Consider the following 16,787-nt stretch of genomic DNA (forward strand, 5'->3'; position numbering starts at 1 on the left):
TAGCAATTTTGGGAGGAAAATAGATTTGGAGACCAGAAAAGAAATATGCATGCATGCGAGGCATGAATGCAACATGACGTCTCCTCACATCGTGAGCATGCCTTAACATTCTAGCACTTACTTACGACCCGAAACAACCGCATTGTCCAGCAGCGCTACAACCCTCCTACTAGCGCTCAGGACAATGGGTGATTCCCACCTTCTCAACTCCGGTAAAAGGCTCAAAAGATTTCCAGCAGGTAAGGGTTTTCCCTACGCTCCCACTACTCATGCAGACAAGAGGGGTTAAGCATATCTTAATTAAACAAGTGAAGCAATAAGGAGGAATTAGTTCTAAGACCAAGGAAGAAAGGTAGCATTTCACCTTAGGTTCAAATTTTTTAACCAAAGTAAATCTTAGTGCAAGTAATCAAATTTTATTTGACTCTCAACCCACTAAACAAATTTTAGATTCACTTCATGGAAACCTCAGCTCTGATACCCGTTGTGAGAACCGTCCAATTTGATACTATTTTAAATGAACCGTCGGTCATTATCATCCAGATGAGAGTTAACACGTGCTTGCCGGAGAGCGTGCCACGTGTTATCCCACATCTAGAAACACGAATAACCGACACGTCATTCATCCAAAATAATATCGAATCCGGTAGTCCCGGTATGTGCTCCAACATACTCCCAGAATCAGCATATGCACATACAGTTTACAATCTAATACATCGCCAATAATCCACAAAGAGCAGTTTTATAAAAATAGAGTTCGAAACTTAATATTACAAGTTCAATATAGGTGGATTTCAAACTCCACTTACAAGCCTTGGGCTCACGAAAGTCATATTAAACAGAAACAGGCTTAGGGTTTATTGAATTTACATGCTCTTACCATTTTCAGATAAAGCATAAGAAAACAAGCTAAAACTTTGATAAACAGCAAGGAAGCATGTGAACAAGTTGCACCACTGAATACTACACTTCACAAGGAGTCTAAAAAATTTATTTTGAAATTTTTAGAGCAATACACAAATAAATAAGCATTTTAATCACTTTTGCAAGATAAAACTATAGATAAATCTACAGCAAAGTAACATGCAAAAAAATATTTTTCATCAGTAGATCTCAGCTAGAGGAATCCAACAAAATAAGTTTCATAATTTTTGGAGTTATACACGAATTTCTACATATTATGCAAGATTGCTGCATAAAGAAAAACACTTGAAAACGCTAGGGGCACCCACAGCCGACCAGCCCCGGCTGTCAGGTGGGCCCACGGCCAGCGGCCCACCAAGCTGGGTCAAGGCAAAGCCACGCGCCTTGACCCGCGCGTGGGCGCGTTCACGGGGTGCGCGCGGCGACGGCGGCGGCGCGAGGCGGTGCGGTGAGGCGGGGCCAGAGCGGGGAAGGGGAGGTGCGCACAGGGTGGAGGAGGTGGCGGCGAGCCTCACCGGCGGCGGCGCAGGCGAGGAGCGGCAACGGACGGGCGGCGCGACGGCGTTGGGCGGCGGCGGACCGAGGCGAGCGGCGGCGGCCCTGTGCGGTGAGGAAGGAGCAGAGGGAGGAGAAGCTGCCCCGCGAGGAATCGGCGAGGGGCTCACCGAGGGCGGCGAATCGGTGGCGGCAAGGAGCTCGGGCCGGCGGCAATGGTGGAGGGGAACGGCTAGGGTTTGAGACGGGGGGCGTAGAGGATAAGGCCGCGGTAATGGTGGAGGATAAGGTCGAGCGGAGGACGCGCGCGGCACGGCTGCCGAGGATGGCCGGCACGTGTCCCGGGGTTGGCCGGCGGCGGGACGACGCGTGCGGCGCGGCGCGCCGAGCAGAACAGAGAGAAGAGGAGATGGAGAGGCTGACGGATGGGCCCGGCAAGGAAAAAAATTGTTTCTCTTTTTTTTTCTTGGGCTGTGACACCTGGTGGGCGGACTGCTTGGCCCTCCTTGACGGGGTCACGTGGGACGTCGCCGGCGCCGGCCTCCCAGTCAGTCCGGGGGAGGGTGGCGTCGAGGAGGGACCAGGTGTTGCGCCGGCGAGGCGGAGGGCTAGAGCGACGGCGAGATCAAGATCCGGGGTCCTAGATCCAACGCCGGCGGCCGTCATGAATCCCTCCTGTTCCCCTTCCTGCTCGCCCTGCTGGTCCTCCGCACCGTGCTTTACCGGTTTACCCGGACCCCGACGCGCGCGTCGCTCCCCCTTTGCTTCCGGCATGACGGCGCCTTCAAGATCCTGCAGGTGAGTCGCTCGCAGCCTCCCACGACTCAGCTCAGGCCCTTACTCTCCGCTCCCCTATCTCGGTTGCTGATTGATTTCACTCTCTGTGGCTACTGCTGCTGCTAGGTGGCGGACATGCACTTCGGGAACGGGCGCCACCACGTGCTGCCAACATGGCGCTGGGGTGGCGTGCGCTGCTCGGACCTCAACACCATGCAGTTCCTGCTTCGAGTCATTGAGGCGGAGGGGTCCGACCTCATCGCCGAGTCATTGTCGAGCTGTGCTGGTCAGTTTCTTAGAATTGTCCTCGTACAACCCTGTCTGGATTCCATATGCATTTGGACTTGTTCTCATAGCCGCGTTTGGTTTGGCGTTAATAAATTTTCGCAGTTTTGACCACTAATTACAGGTACTAAATAAAGTCAAATTACAAAATAATCTCCACAACCATGGTACTGTAGCAGTTACTGTAGCCAATGAGGTATTTGACCGTACGATTAGAGGACAATTAGAGTATGGTATTGTAGCATTGCTGTATCTAATTATGGACTAATTAGATTCATTCAATATTCTTATGCGTCGCCTAGGCGACAAGGCACTCCCCTATTTTGGCCCGCCTAGGCGGCTAGGCGGTGGTGACTCGCCTTAATGCCGTAAGAACATTTGGTTCATTAGGTTCGGCTCGCAAATTTACACTCATCTGTGAAAAGATTTTGCAAATAGACTTCGTTTAATGCACCATGCATGCAAGATTCCTTCGGAAAAAAATTCACCAAAATTAAACCAAACACGGCCCATATCAGTTTGTTGTTGTAAAGTGTTTTCTTTTATTATATTCTAAAAATCATGTGGTTTAGTGCTTATGCTTATCAGGGAAAAAATATATTAGCACTGTTACCTGTTACCGTAAAAGTCAGTTCAGAAAGCACCCATGTACGAAATTAGATTAGCCACTAAGTTCTGAAAAAAGAATATGTCATGGTATGTAGATGCTACTTGTATATGTCCTGAAAATGCTCTGAAAAATTTCAGGTGCACCTTTTAGTACTTCCGAAATTGTTCAGAGAAAAATGCTGATGAAAAATTTCAGGTGCTTTGACATTTGGAATTCATGTGAGTACACCATAAAATGGCAATTCTCTGGACACAAGTAACACAAAAATGAGATTTCGACATTTTCGATTATTTTGTGGAGCTGCATGAGAATTTATTATTTTGAATTTTCTTGCCAAGACCCTCTTATGACATGGTGCTTTGGTTCTTTTCAGTTTTCTGTTGAGGAGAAGCAGTTTTTGCAGTCTATGCAATTCATGATTGGTATATGAGCATTAAAATGGTGATTTCAGTTGGGAATATTTAGGTGCAGCAAAGACCATTGCAAGAGTTCTTGCTATTAACACTACGAATTCTAGGTTGCCTCCAACATAGTAATGACCAACATTCAGCTTTAAGCAATTCTATCTGTCTCTGAATTGGTCATAAATTTTCCCAAGGCTAGCAACTGTGTGTTAACCTTCTGGCATCTTACGGTTTTTTTTCATTAAGGGAAATCCAGTATCCATAATTTGCAAGTAAATTTGCATTTCTTGCTAGGCTCATACATGTATATATTTAAATTAGCTTACACCAAACATCTCCTTGTTCTGGGCCCACATGTCTGCACTCCTTGACCAGCTTTTCTAATCAACTCTGACATGGAGATTTTATAAATTGGCGAGTGCCTCAGCTTTTGTGTTATGTTTCTGGTTGGAATTCTTTGTGACTTGAAAGAGGTATAACAGATGAATCCATGTGCTTCTACATAGAATCTGTAATTTTTTATGATACATGGAAGACAAGATGCCCCTAGCACCCAACATGAGTAATTTACATTTCTGAGCAAACCTTTTGTTTATCATCATTTGTTATCCCTGATCTTTCTGTTTTGCTTTGTTTGAACTAGAGACGATTCCCTTGTTGCTGCCTTGCTGGCACTGATCGCACGGGTACAAAGATGTCGGTGTCCCGACCCGGGGGCCCGGATCCCAACTAGTAAATGCTGCGTGTTTCCTCGTCCCAGATGATGATGCAAGAGGCAACACAGTAACACACGGTTTATCCTGGTTCCGGCCGCGGGGCCGTATGTCCAGCAAAGGGGGTGTGCGAGGGCACTGTATTATCTTGCACCCGGAGTGCTTGTAGTAGGGGGTACAAGCAAGGCGAGAGAGGGAGAGAAGCTCCCAAGTCTCAGCTAGGAGTGGAGTCGGTTGAGATGAGTGCTCAGTAGTCCCTGAACGTCCTCTTGAAGAGAGAAGCCAGAGAGACCAAGCGGACTAGAGTTCAGAGAGAGCCTAACCAGCCAGCAGCAGCCAGAGTCCAGCCCCAGCTAAGGGGAGCCCGCCTCCTCCTTTTATAGTCACAAGGAGGGGCGGCGTACATGAGTGGGGCATGGAAGTCGCCGTCCTGCCCTGAATCGCGGGGTACAGTGGTCGGACACTGTAGGAAGTACACTGTGGGAAGGCGGCGTGCGTCGCTGTCGTCCGGATTTCATCCTTGGTACAGCGAAGATGACGCCAGTCGTCCGGTAGTGTCCCGGCGGTAGAAATGGCGCGGGACGGCCCCGGATCCCATGGTCGGAGTGCGGTCGTGCGCACTAGAAGGTCCGGGGGACACGTGGAGGTCCCGGGCTCCTAAAAAGGGGAGGTCCGGGGCCCCGTCCGTGTACGCTGAGCGCTCCGTTTGGGAGGACACGTGACGTTACCGTACCCCTTCCCCAGTGGGAGGTGAGTCCGGATGGTCGGTGTCGGCAGAACAGGAACGGGGGCCGTGCCGGGCCCGTCTTGTCTCGCGTTGCATGTCCCACAGTGCCGCTACAGCCTTCTGGATGGCGGAGCGGTGACCGAAGTCAGCGGATGGGACCCCGGTCACATCCACTATGGGAGTGGCGGCCTGACGCCGCCTGTCCTTTGAGCCGTGGCAGAGTGGCTGGCTTTCAATGCCTTCGTACGACGAGCGGTTGGGCGGCGGGGCCGTTTGTCCCTTGTGCTGAGAGACGGCCTCGAGCGAGGCGGAGATGAGTCACCGCTCGAGGGTAGATCCGCTACCCTCGAGCAAGGCGGAGGTACGTTGCGTGATCGAGGGTCCCGAAGGGAGCCCTCGAGCGCGGCCGAAAATGAGTCACCCGCTCGAGGGTAGATCCGCTACCCTCGAGCAAGGCGGAGATTGTCCAGCGGGCCCGAGAGGAACCCTCGAGCGAGGCGGAGATCGTTCCGCGGGTTCGAGGGGGATGTGAATGGGCCGCGTGCTGGGCTTCATTGAGTCCTTTCCTTTCTTCCAGATTGGAAGGAGGCCGTGGGCCTAGTTGCCTTAACAGGTGTTTGTGTTTTTAAAAGCGGTCTTAGTACCCCGATTAGGGTGTCCCTAATTGTGATACCCGACAGTAGCCCCCGAGGCTTTGGTTGAATCAGTGGGTTCGGCCAAAGGGTAATTTGGGGATTTCCCTTTTGACGTGATCAGTCAATGCCGCGCACCCGCCAGACGCGCCTGAGCACCAGCCCGGCGGATGTGACAACACGCCGGTCGGGATAGTACGCCCGTGGGGGGACTACTTCGAGGCACGCGCCTCTTTGTTTGTTTGTTTAAAGGACAAGATGTGTCCGCGCGCTGAGGTGGGCCAGGGCGATGGTGGCGCCCGCTGCTTGGCAGCTGGCGCTTTCGTCGCGCTGTCCCGCATGTAGGGCCTTGGCCCCGACGTTCCCGGTCGCCTTGCGGCGCGCCGTTCGAGGGCAGCCGGCCAGAGCCGACGCTGCACCGCTTGGCGTCCAGGGGCTCAGCTCTGCTTTATTTCGTTCGGTCGTGTCTCGACACGGGGACCGATGACATCTTTTGCTCGTGGAGCGCCACTTTGTCACGGGCGATACAAGCCTCCGCTCTTTGACAAGCTTGAAGCTTTGTGCCCGGCGCAGCTATAAATAGGGGTCGTGGGGTTCCCTTTCTTCTCCAATCTCCCAACTCTTTCTTCCAGCATTGCCTAAATCTTGTAATGTTTCCTTTGCCTTTTTGTGACCGGCCCCCAGATGGGGTGGCCTGGCTTTTTTAGGCTTTTGGCGCTAGAAGAATGCTTGCGAGCGGTAGGGGAAGACCGGAGTGGGCGTACGCTCCATCCCCCAGGCTCAGTGGGATCAGCAGAAGAGCATTGGGCCCGTGGGGTCATGCTTCTGCGATGTCCCCTAGCCTGAAGGGGGATGAGGGCGCCTGACCATGGCGTTAGTGCCAGGTTGGGCGGCTGTTCTTTGCATCGTCCCCCCAAGCGACGAGGTTGCCCTCGGGGAGATGGTGCGGAGGGCGCTGTCCGCCAGCTCGACCCCCCGCATGGTCTTCGGTGGAGGAGACGCTAGAAGAAGACTTGCGAGGAAAGCGTCCCGCTGGACTCGTGTGGTCTGGGGGCTATTCCTCGCATCCCTAGCAGCCTCGCTGCTGCGTCAGCTAGGGGCTTGGTGCCTTTCTTCGTCGCTCGCTCCTCCCCAAGACAGGGAAAATTGCCACGTAGGTGGTAACATGTTTGTATCTTTCGATGGCTTTGCGCCGGTAACCGTTTGTAATCTTTATCCGCATTTGAGCAATAAAGTTCCCTTTCTCCTCTGCGGGGAGGATTACCGAGGGTATAGGGGTGTACATAGAGTTACGACCCTCGAATATGTGTGAAGTCACCTTCGCGGGGGCGCGTCAGCGCACCCGCGGGTGTAGCCCCCGAGGCCTTGGAGGAGAGTTTGTGCTTGTCCAAGGGCTTATGAACGTTGTCCCACTGGGTAGCTTTACTGGGGTGGCCGTCCAGCAACTCTTTCAGCCGGCATCGGCACTCTTTCAGCCGGCCTCGGCACTCTCAGTGCTAGTACAGTGGCCCGGCGCTTAGTTTAACCTTCAGGAGAGCGCACGTCAACAGCGGAGGGTTTGGTTAGACACGTGGAGCTTCACAATGGACGGTTGTCGACTTATTCGAGGGTGTGGTTTGAACCGTGGTGTGCGGGGAGCCCCCGAGCCCAGGCCCGTGTGAAGGCGTTCAGGGGAAACCCTCGACTTCGATTACGACCCTCGTCGCCCTTCCGCAGGGAGGAGGAGTGAAGTGCACCATGCTACCCATGCCCAGGCCGCGAGCTATGGCTGCTTCAGTGAGCTATTAGCGAGTTGTTCAAGAGGACGTCCGTGCCCCGTTCGATAGGGGTCGGCTCGTGGTCCATAGACACGTCCTATAAAGCGCTCGCGAGGGTTCGCTAGGCGGGGCTCGAACCCATTCGGTAGGGTTCGAGGGCTCGATGCTCTCCCTCGATGGGATCCCCCTTCTAGGCACCCTCGACTGGCCTTGAACACTGCATGGGATGTCTCGAACTCCGCGTTCGAGGGTAGCTTATATGGCACATCCCTGCAGTCCCTGACTCTGGTGATCTGGGGCTCCTGTCGAACCCCCTGAAGGGCCAGGCGTCGACCCCCTGATCAGTAAGGCCTCGAAATGCGATTCCTTCGAGGGTAAAGAGACCCTACGAAGGAATATTCTGTCGTGATCTGAAAACGTCTCAGAGCCGCGAGCCACGCGCGCGCGGGTCTTCCGCCGGTAGCGGGCGACGTGGCCCGATTTGTGCGGCACGGTGTGGGCGCGCCTTTTCAAGCGTCCGCCTCGGGCAGACGAAGCGGCGTGGGCGGCGGCTGACGGATGGGATAGTGCAACAGTCGCGCCGCGCCCGCCGGTTACCGTGCCGCATTTATTGCCGCATGCGCACGTGGGAGACTCCGCGGTCATGGGGCCCATCCGTCGGCGATAGCAAAATCTACCGCATTCGATGCGGTAGATTTGGGCCAGGCTTCATATGCGCCCGTCAAGGTGAATAAATATGAAGGGAAAGGGGAGGTTCTGGGTTCACCTGGCCATTTGCCTTCATTCTGCTTCGCCTTCTCCGCCTCCCTGCATCCTGAGCCCGCAGCCAAGAGCGGAAGGAAGAAGAGAAAGGAGAAAGAGAGAGAGATAGAGAAGGGAGAAAAAACACCTTAGCCATCCAGAGCTTTTGCTCCCATATTCCCCCTCGAATTGAAGATATGTCGGACATCCAGGAGCCATTGCCGTGGGGGGAAGTCCTCCGCCACCGTGGCGGTCCTGGAGCAGCTGGTCGCCGACCGGCTGCTGCCGCGGAACCCCGACTTGGGGGCGCCGGCGTGGATTTCCCCGCACCCGGACGAGACCGAGCCGAAGCCCCCGCAAGGTTATGTCGTGAGCTTCGTGCGCCTCCACGAGCAAGGCTTCGGTGTTCCCGTCAGCAGGTTCATGCGGGCCTTATGCGAGTACTACGGGGTGGAGCTGCACAATTTCAGCCCCAACTCCATCTCGCAGGCGGCGGTCTTCATCGCCGTCTGCGAGGGGTACCTCAGCATCGAAGCCCACTGGGACCTCTGGATCCATCTGTTCCGCGGCGAACTCTTCGTCAAGAACGCGCGGAACCAGCCGAGGCGGTATGCGCGTGCCGGTGGCCTGACGCTCCACGTCCGCCTGACCCGGAGGAACTTTTACATATCGAGCAAGATGACGACGAACAACGCCGGGTGGAGCCGAGGGTGGTTCTACCTTCGGAACCACAAGGGCGCGCTTCCGGCGTTCACTAACAAAGTTCTCCGGGAGCGACCGCCGAAGTGGGACTGGGGGGTGTCGCCCCCGACGCAACAGGCCAAGCTCGAGGGCCTCACCGACGCGCTGGTGCGTCTGGCGAAGAAGGGGCTGACGGCAGCGGCCGTCATCGCGAACTTCCACCGGTAGAGGGTTATCCCTCTCGTGGAAAGGGCCCTGCCGATTTTCGAGCTCACCCCCGGGAGCAAGGTTGAAGGCTCGAGGACGTCGAGCAAGCTTCTCTCCCACACCAACGCCGCCCGGAGGGCGAAGTACGCGGTAGCGGAGTTACCCCAAAATCCCGCGGATCTTTGGAGGATCAAGATGCGCCCCGAGCCGGGGTATATTTCCCTGGTAAGTTTTGGCTTCGAACTCGTCGTGCGTCGTGTAGTTCCCTTTTCCTGACCCTATCTCGGGTGTGTTTTACAGGGGTTGAGGTGCGGCACCTTGAGGCCCCCAGTCCCAGAACAGCGCCTGATCAATCGCCTCCACGCGGAGAAGATGAAGAGGCAGAAGGACGCGGCGGAGACGAAGGCCAAGAGGAAAAGGAAGAGGAAGGCGAGGCATGACAAGGCGTGCAAGCTCGCTCACGCGGAGGGGAAGCCGCAGCCCGCCACACCCGAGTCCTCGGAGGAGGACGAGGAGGAGACCTCGGACGCCGAGGACCACGCTCTGAGGAGGGACGGCGAGGGCACGAGCCCCCCACCGTTCTACCTGTGGGACGAAGAAGAGGGAGCGATCGTGGCGCCAGAGGAGCCGAGGGCCGTAGTGGGGTCATCGGCGAATCCCTCCCTCGAGGGTGTGGCGCGGGTGTCTTCCTCGCCGGCGGCCGGCGAGGAGACGCCCGCGCCCCAGGTGCTGATCCGTGGCGACGAGGCTGCGGCGGGAGAGGAGTCGTCCGTGCTGGCAGCCTTGAGCCACCAGGCCGACACAAGGGGGGCGCCTTCGGGGCAGTCTTCGAGGGACAACACGATGCCCCGGGCTCGAAGGAGCACCACGAGGAAGCGGAGCATGAGTGCTCGATCTGGGTAAGTATTTTGGATTTCCTTTTTGTTACGTATTTGGTGGATTTCTCGATCCTGCTCAACTCGTGTCTCTTGATTTCCAGCCCCGGGGCCGTTCCCAAGGATGCAGTGCGGCTTGCCCCGACCAAGGCTCTCAAGACCGGGGCACGCAGCACTCCGCACACGGCGCCGCAGCCCCAGCCCGCCGTGGATCTCGAGGCGGCGGCCGCTAGGCTACGGGAGGCCATGGCTCGAGGGGCCCAGGCGGCGCAGCAAGCTCGGACACAGGAGGAGGAGGGTGACGCCGGTCAGAGCGACGCTGGCCAGCGTGGTGCCGAAGCAGCTGCTCAGGCGGCCGATGCCGGCGAAGAGGCCGGCCGGGGCAGTGTCGGTGGCGCTGCCCAGGCGGCCATCGAAGTTGAGGCCGGTCAGGGCGACGCGGCCAGTGCCGCCCGACCGGATACGGAAGGAGAGACCGGTGGGGGCGCGCAGGAGCGCCCTGCCGACCGTGTAGTGGAGACCCTCGTCTTCGAGCCCTCGAGGGCCGACGGCGGGGGCGTCGCGGAGGAGGGCACGGCGCAAGAGGCACCGGCGGTGGAAGGAGCCCCTGTTTCGGGGCCCGCTTAGGCCCTGGACGAGGGTACCGTTGCGGTAGTGCCTGAGCCAACGGCGCAAGGGGGTGTGACAGCGGTGGTGGAGCTGCCGGACAGCAGCGAGGAGTACGGGATTCGATGGACATCGACCCCGCTGCTGCGGCGAGCGCTGCCGCACACATCGCCGAGTTCGCGTCGGCCAGCGCGGGCGTGCTCGAAGCGGGGGCGTCCGAGGGGAGCCACCTCGGGGCGATCGTCCCGTCCGGGGTCCCCTCGGAGTTCCTCTGTAAGGAGCAGGAGGAGGAGGCCTGGAACAAGCAGATGGGCGTCGGTCGCGAGATCTTGCAGGCCCTCGACCGCGCCTTCCAGCTCCACCAGAATGCGGATTACCAGGTCAGCCAGGTAAATATTTCCCCCCGGAAATTGCTCGGATTCGGTTTTAGCTTTTACGCGTCTTCACCCACGCCCTCCCCCTTTGCAGCAGCTGAGGGAAATCTCGCGCGAAAAGAGCGCCGAGATGAAATGGCTGTACTCCCAGATGAGCCAGCTCGGGCAACACAACGCCGAGCTGTTGCTCAAAAATATCGACGCCAACACAAAAATGGCCGATCTGGGAGCGCGTCAGTAGGCGCTGGAGGAGGAGCTAGCGTGGGTTGCTGGTGAGCGAGACCTCCAGAGGGCGGCAGCGGAGCAGAAGGCCCGGGAGGCCGAGGCGCAAACTGCTGAGCTGCAGCGCCTTCGGACGGCGCTCGAGGAGAGAGCTCGCGAGGCGGAGGTGCAGAGCGCTGAGCTGCAGCGCCTCAGCACGATGCTCGAGCAGCAGAAGGCCGAGCTCCTCCATAAAGAGGTGGCCGTGGTCACGCTCACCGGGATCCTTCGGGAAAAGGGAGAGGCCCTTGAGGGGAAGGAGGTGGCCCTCCAGAACATGGGGGCCGCCCTTAGAGAGAAGGAAGCCTCCTTGTCCTCGCTCGAAGAGGCTGCCCGTACCCAGAGGGAGGAAGCGCAGAAGAACATGACGGGTGAGTACCTTTGATTTTTTGTCGATTTGTTTTCTTTCGTGGCTAATGTTGATTTCCTTTGCTCAGAGCTGAGGCAAAAGGTGGCGGACGGGACCGCGGCGAAGGAAGCGGTCCACACCGCGCTCACAGCGGCACAGATGGAGTTTGCCGAGCTGGAGCAGACCGCCGTGAGCGTGTGTCAAGAGCTCGAGGGGGAGGGTGCCGTCTCGGGCAGTTCGGTGATCAACCGCCTGCGCGCGCTAGGCGGTCGGATTGCCGAACATGCCAAGAGCATCTTCCGCCTTGGTGTCCTGCGGGCTCTCGCCGTGGCCTCAACGCATTACCTCATGGATCTCCAGAGGGTGTCGTCGGGGTACGTTATTCCCGATGATGCTGACGCGGACGCCGCATCGGCCATCATGGATGAAGCCGACGCAGCCGCGGAGGAGTTCGCCACCGTTCTCGCCGAGAAGCTCGAGGCAGACATCCCTCCCATCGCCGAATTCGACGCCCCTGAAGACCCGCAAGGGGGGATGGTAGCCTGTAGGAAAGTTGGGCCTCGAAGCCCATTGTAAATAGATTAGTGTTTATATCATAGTCGCGCTTTGTAATCGCATCCTATGAATATAAAAGATTTTGTTTCGTAATTTGAATGTGTGGCCCGTCGAGGCCTTGTGTGTTCGAGCCTGTGTTCCTTTACTTTATTCCCGTGTTCTTGTATGCGACTTGGACGAACGTTTGTGAGGGGGTTCGCGTTCATAAGCAACGTAGGCGTAGGGTGGTGAGGGGGGTGCCATATCCCGGAGGCGTAGGCGGCCCCACGACTCGGCTAGCCCCGTACCGTAGTTGCTTACGCCTCGCGTCCGTTTTTTCCAAGGATACGAGAAACTTAGGGTCGAGACGGAAATATTTCGAAAAACATTGGCGACTTTTTGGGGACGTACGGGGGTTCCCCCCGTAGTAGCCCCCGAGGGAGGCTCGGCTTTGCCGAGGGTAAAGCCGAGCGTACCTCAGAGTTAGCGCGCATCCTAGCCCTCGAGGGCCCGGATGGTTCCCAAAAATAAACCAGTAAAGCGTACTTTATTATTTCGGGAAATTGAAGATGCGAGTACAAGCAAATGTACAAAAAACTTGAAGTTCTAGGGATAGAAGCGACGTAGCTGTTGTATATTCCAAGCGTTGGTGAGGACTTCGCCTTTTTCGTTTGCCAGCTTGTAGGTGCCGGGTTTGAGCACCTCGGCGATTATGTACGGTCCTTCCCATGGAGGTGAGAGCTTGTGGCGGCCCCTATTGTCCTGTCGAAGCCTCAGCACCAAGTCCCCTTCGTTGAGGTCTCGGCGCCGGACCCTCTGCGCTTGGTACCTTCGCAAGGACTGCTGGTAGCGCGCAGAGTGGAGGAGCGCCATGTCTCGAGCCTCGTCCACTTGGTCCAGCGAGTCTTCGCGAGCTCGCTGGTTTCGTTGCTCTTGATATGTCTTGAGCCTCAGCGATCCGTACTCCAAGTCAGTGGGGAGTATAGCCTCGGCGCCGTAGACGAGGAAGAACAGAGAAAAACTCGTGGCTCTGCTCGGGGTCGTCCTTAGGCTCCAAATGACCGAGGGTAGCTCTGTGAGCCACCTCCGGCCGAACTTGTTCAGCTTGTTGAAGATCCTTGGCTTTAGTCCTTGGAGGATCATGCCATTGGCACGCTCCACTTGCCCGTTCGTCTGTGGGTGTGCCACAGCCGACCAGTCCACACGTATGTGGAAACTGTCGCAGAACGCCAAGAATTTCTTGCCTGTGAACTGGGTGCCGTTGTCGGTGATGATCGAGTTCGGGACTCCGAACCTAAAGACAACGTCGGTGAAGAACAGAACTGCTTGCTCGGATTTGATCTTGCCGATGGGTCGAGCCTCTATCCATTTGGAAAACTTGTCGACCGCCACCAGCAAGTGGGTGAAGCCCCCGGGCACCTTCTTCAGCGGACCGACGAGGTCTAGTCCCCACACGGCAAACGGCCACGTGATGGGGATGGTCTGTAGAGCATGGGCCGGGAGGTGTGTTTTTCGAGCATAGAACAGGCAACCCTCGCAGGTCCGCACAACGTTGGTGGCGTCGGCGACCGCGGTGGGCCAGTAAAAGCCTTGCCGAAACGCGTTACCTACGAGGGTACGTGGCACGGCGTGATGGCCGTAGATGCCAGCATAGATGTCGCGGATCAGCTCCATGCCCTCGGGGATGGGGATGCATCGTTGCAGGACACCCGAGGGGCTGCGCTTGTGTAGCTCATTGTCGATTAGGATGAAGGACTTGGCCCTCCTGGCGAGGCGTCGCGCCTGAGCGCGGTTCGAGGGTAGGACCCCTCGAATCATCCAGTTGAGGTATTGGATGGGCCAATCTTGCGAAGTGGGGGCCTCGTCAACTTCCATTGCCTCGGCCTCGTCGGCGGAGGTGGTGCCGAAACCAATGTCCATGGGCTCGACCTCGTCCGCCGGAGGGTTCCCGCCGGAGGGCCCAGCGGACGAGGGGCCTGACTCCGTCGGGTTCTTGAACTCGACGGAGGGATTAATGATGTCTTGAGCGAAGATGTTCGGGGGGACGGTGGTCCGCCCCGACGCGATCTTGGCTAATTCATCGGCATCCTCGTTGTACTTGCGCGGGACATGATTAAGCTCTAGGCCGTCGAACTTGTCTTCGAGGCGGCGCACTGCATTGCAGTACGCCTCCATCCTCGGGTCGTGACAGCTAGATTTCTTCATCACTTGATCGACGACGAGTTGAGAATCACCGCGTACGTCGAGACGTTTGACGCCGAGCTCGATGGTGACGCGGAGGCCACTGAGGAGGGCCTCATACTCCGCCATGTTGTTCAACGCAGGGAAGTGTAGGCGTATCACGTATCGCATATGTTCTCCGAGGGGTGAGATGAAGAGAAGGCTGGCACCGGCGCCGGTTTTCATCACCGACCCGTCGAAGTACATAGTCCAGCATTCGCCCTGGATTTGGGATGGGGGTAGCTGAGTGTCCGTCCACTCAGCCACGAAGTCAGCCAAGATTTGGGACTTGATCGCCTTGCGAGGAGCCTAGGTGAGTATTTCTCCCATCAGTTCCACAGACCATTTGGCAATTCTACCCTCAGCTTCCCGGTTGCGGGCTATCTCTCCCAAGGGGAAAGACGAGACCACGGTGACGGGATGAGCCTCGAAGTAGTGGCGCAGCTTGCGCCGAGCCAAAACCACTGCGTAGAGCAGCTTTTGAATCTGTGGATAGCGTGTCTTAGTTTCTGACAACACCTCGCTGATGTAGTACACCGGTCGTTGGACGGGCAGAGCATGGCCCTTCTCTTGTCTTTCGACCACGATCACCGCGCTGACCACTTGGGTCGTCGCGGCTACGTACAGATAGAGGGGCTCGCCGTCCGTAGGTGGTGTGAGAATGGGAGCACGAGTGAGTGATGCCTTCAGCCTTTCGAGGGCTTCTTGAGCTTCGGGGGTCCACGTAAAGTGCTCGGTTTTCCTCAAGAGTCGATACAGGGGTAAGCCTTTCTCGCCGAGACGCGAGATAAAACGGCTAAGGGACGCTAGGCATCCCATGACCCTCTGTACCCCCTTTAGGTCTCGGATCGGTCCCATCCGAGTGATGGCCGAGACTTTGTCAGGGTTGGGTTCGATGCCCCGCTGGGAGACGATGAAGCCCAAGAGCATGCCTCGAGGCACCCCGAACACGCACTTCTCGGGGTTAAGTTTTACCCCTTTGGCTCGTAGGCAATCGAATGCGATCCTGAGATCAGCAACCAGGTCGTCCGCCTTCCTGGATTTCACAATGATGTCATCGACGTATGCCTCTACGCTGCGCCTTAGATGGTCTCCGAAAACGTGGAGCATACACCTCTGGTATGTGGCTCCGGCGTTTCTGAGGCCAAAGGGCATCGTGACGTAGCAGTACATGCCGAAGGGTGTGATAAAAGAAGTCGCGAGCTGGTCGGACTCTTTCATCTTGATTTGGTGGTAACCGGAATAGGCATCAAGAAAGGATAAGAGTTCGCATCCCGCGGTAGTGTCTACAATCTGATCGATTCGTGGCAAAGGAAAGGGAACCTTCGGACATGTCTTATTTAAACTAGTGTAGTCTACACACATCCTCCAGCTTCCACTCTTTTTCTTCACTAATACTGGATTAGCTAGCCACTCGGGATGGAATACCTCTTTGATGAATCCGGCCGCCAGAAGTTTCTGCAACTCCTCGCCGATCGCCCGGCGCTTGAGCTCGTCGAAGCGTCTTAGGCGCTGCTTCACCGGCTTGGAGTTGGGTCGGACATCAAGAGAGTGCTCGGTGACCTCCCTCGGTATGCTAGGCATGTCCGAGGGGCTCCACGCAAAGATATCTACGTTGGCACGGAGGAAATCGACGAGCACCACTTCCTATTTGTCGTCGAGGGTGGCGCTGATCTGCAACGCCTTGTCGTCGGAGTGGCTCGGGTCGAGGGGCACCTTCTTGATACCCTCGGCGGGTTCGAAGCTCCCGGCGTGTCGGTGCATGGAGTCCAAGGCCTCGCTCGCCATTTTGTCGAGGGTGGTTGCGAGGGCCTCGTCCTCCGCTTGAGCTTCCGCGCGCTCAACGCACTCGATGTCGCACTCGTAGGCGTGCTTGAACGAAGAGCCGATGGTGATGACGCCCTTCGGACCCGGCATTTTGAGCTTGAGGTAGGTGTAGTTGGGGACGGCCATAAACTTGGCGTAGCAAGGACGACCAAGGATGGCATGATAGGACCCTCGAAATCCCACCACCTCGAAAGTGAGTACCTCCTTGCGGAAGTTGGCTGCTGTGCCGAAGCACACAGGCAGATCGATCTGGCCGAGGGGTTGGACTCGCTTCCCTGGCGCGACGCCGTGGAATGGTGACTTGCTGGGGCGAAGCTTGTCCAGTCCGATCCCCATGAGCTCCAAGGTGGGGGCGTACATGATGTTGAGGCTGCTGCCTCCGTCCATGAGCACCTTGGAGAAGCGGGTGTTACCGATGATGGGGTCGACAACGAGCGGATACCGTCCCGGATGCGGGACGTAGTCGGGGTGGTCCTCGCGGCCAAAGGCGATGGTATCCTTCGACCAGTCGAGGTAGGATGGTGTGGCTTTGGTGACGGAAAAGACTTCGCGGCGCTCACGCTTGCGCTGCCGAGGAGTCATATTCGCCATTGCTCCTCCAAAGATGAAGAAGGCGTTCTCCACTGGGGGGAACTCGTCATCTCCACCTTTGTCGCCCGCGTCCTTCTTCTTGTCTTCGTCACGATGCGCGATGCAGTTGTAATACTTCTTGAGCATTTCGCACTGCTCGAGGGTATGGTTGACCGGGCCCTTGTGGTAAGGGCACGGCTTCTTGAGCATGTCGTCGA

At 56.9% G+C, this 16,787-nt stretch overlaps 1 long non-coding RNA gene across 2 annotated transcripts; it reads left to right on the forward strand.

The window, feature by feature from the left end:
* Nucleotides 1-1,910: 1,910 nt before the first annotated feature.
* Nucleotides 1,911-4,191, forward strand: LOC120672217. 2 transcript variants are annotated; one of them, XR_005674010.1, is made up of 3 exons: nucleotides 1,911-2,217; nucleotides 2,323-2,482; nucleotides 4,139-4,191. It is a non-coding gene; the product is annotated as an uncharacterized LOC120672217 (long non-coding RNA). The 2 variants fall into 2 exon arrangements; XR_005674009.1 differs by lacking the exon at nucleotides 4,139-4,191 and adding an exon at nucleotides 3,465-3,708.
* The last annotated feature ends 12,596 nt before the right edge of the window (nucleotides 4,192-16,787 follow it).

This window comes from Panicum virgatum, chromosome 5N (genome assembly GCF_016808335.1).
Source record: "Panicum virgatum strain AP13 chromosome 5N, P.virgatum_v5, whole genome shotgun sequence".
Taxonomy (NCBI): domain Eukaryota; kingdom Viridiplantae; phylum Streptophyta; class Magnoliopsida; order Poales; family Poaceae; genus Panicum; species Panicum virgatum.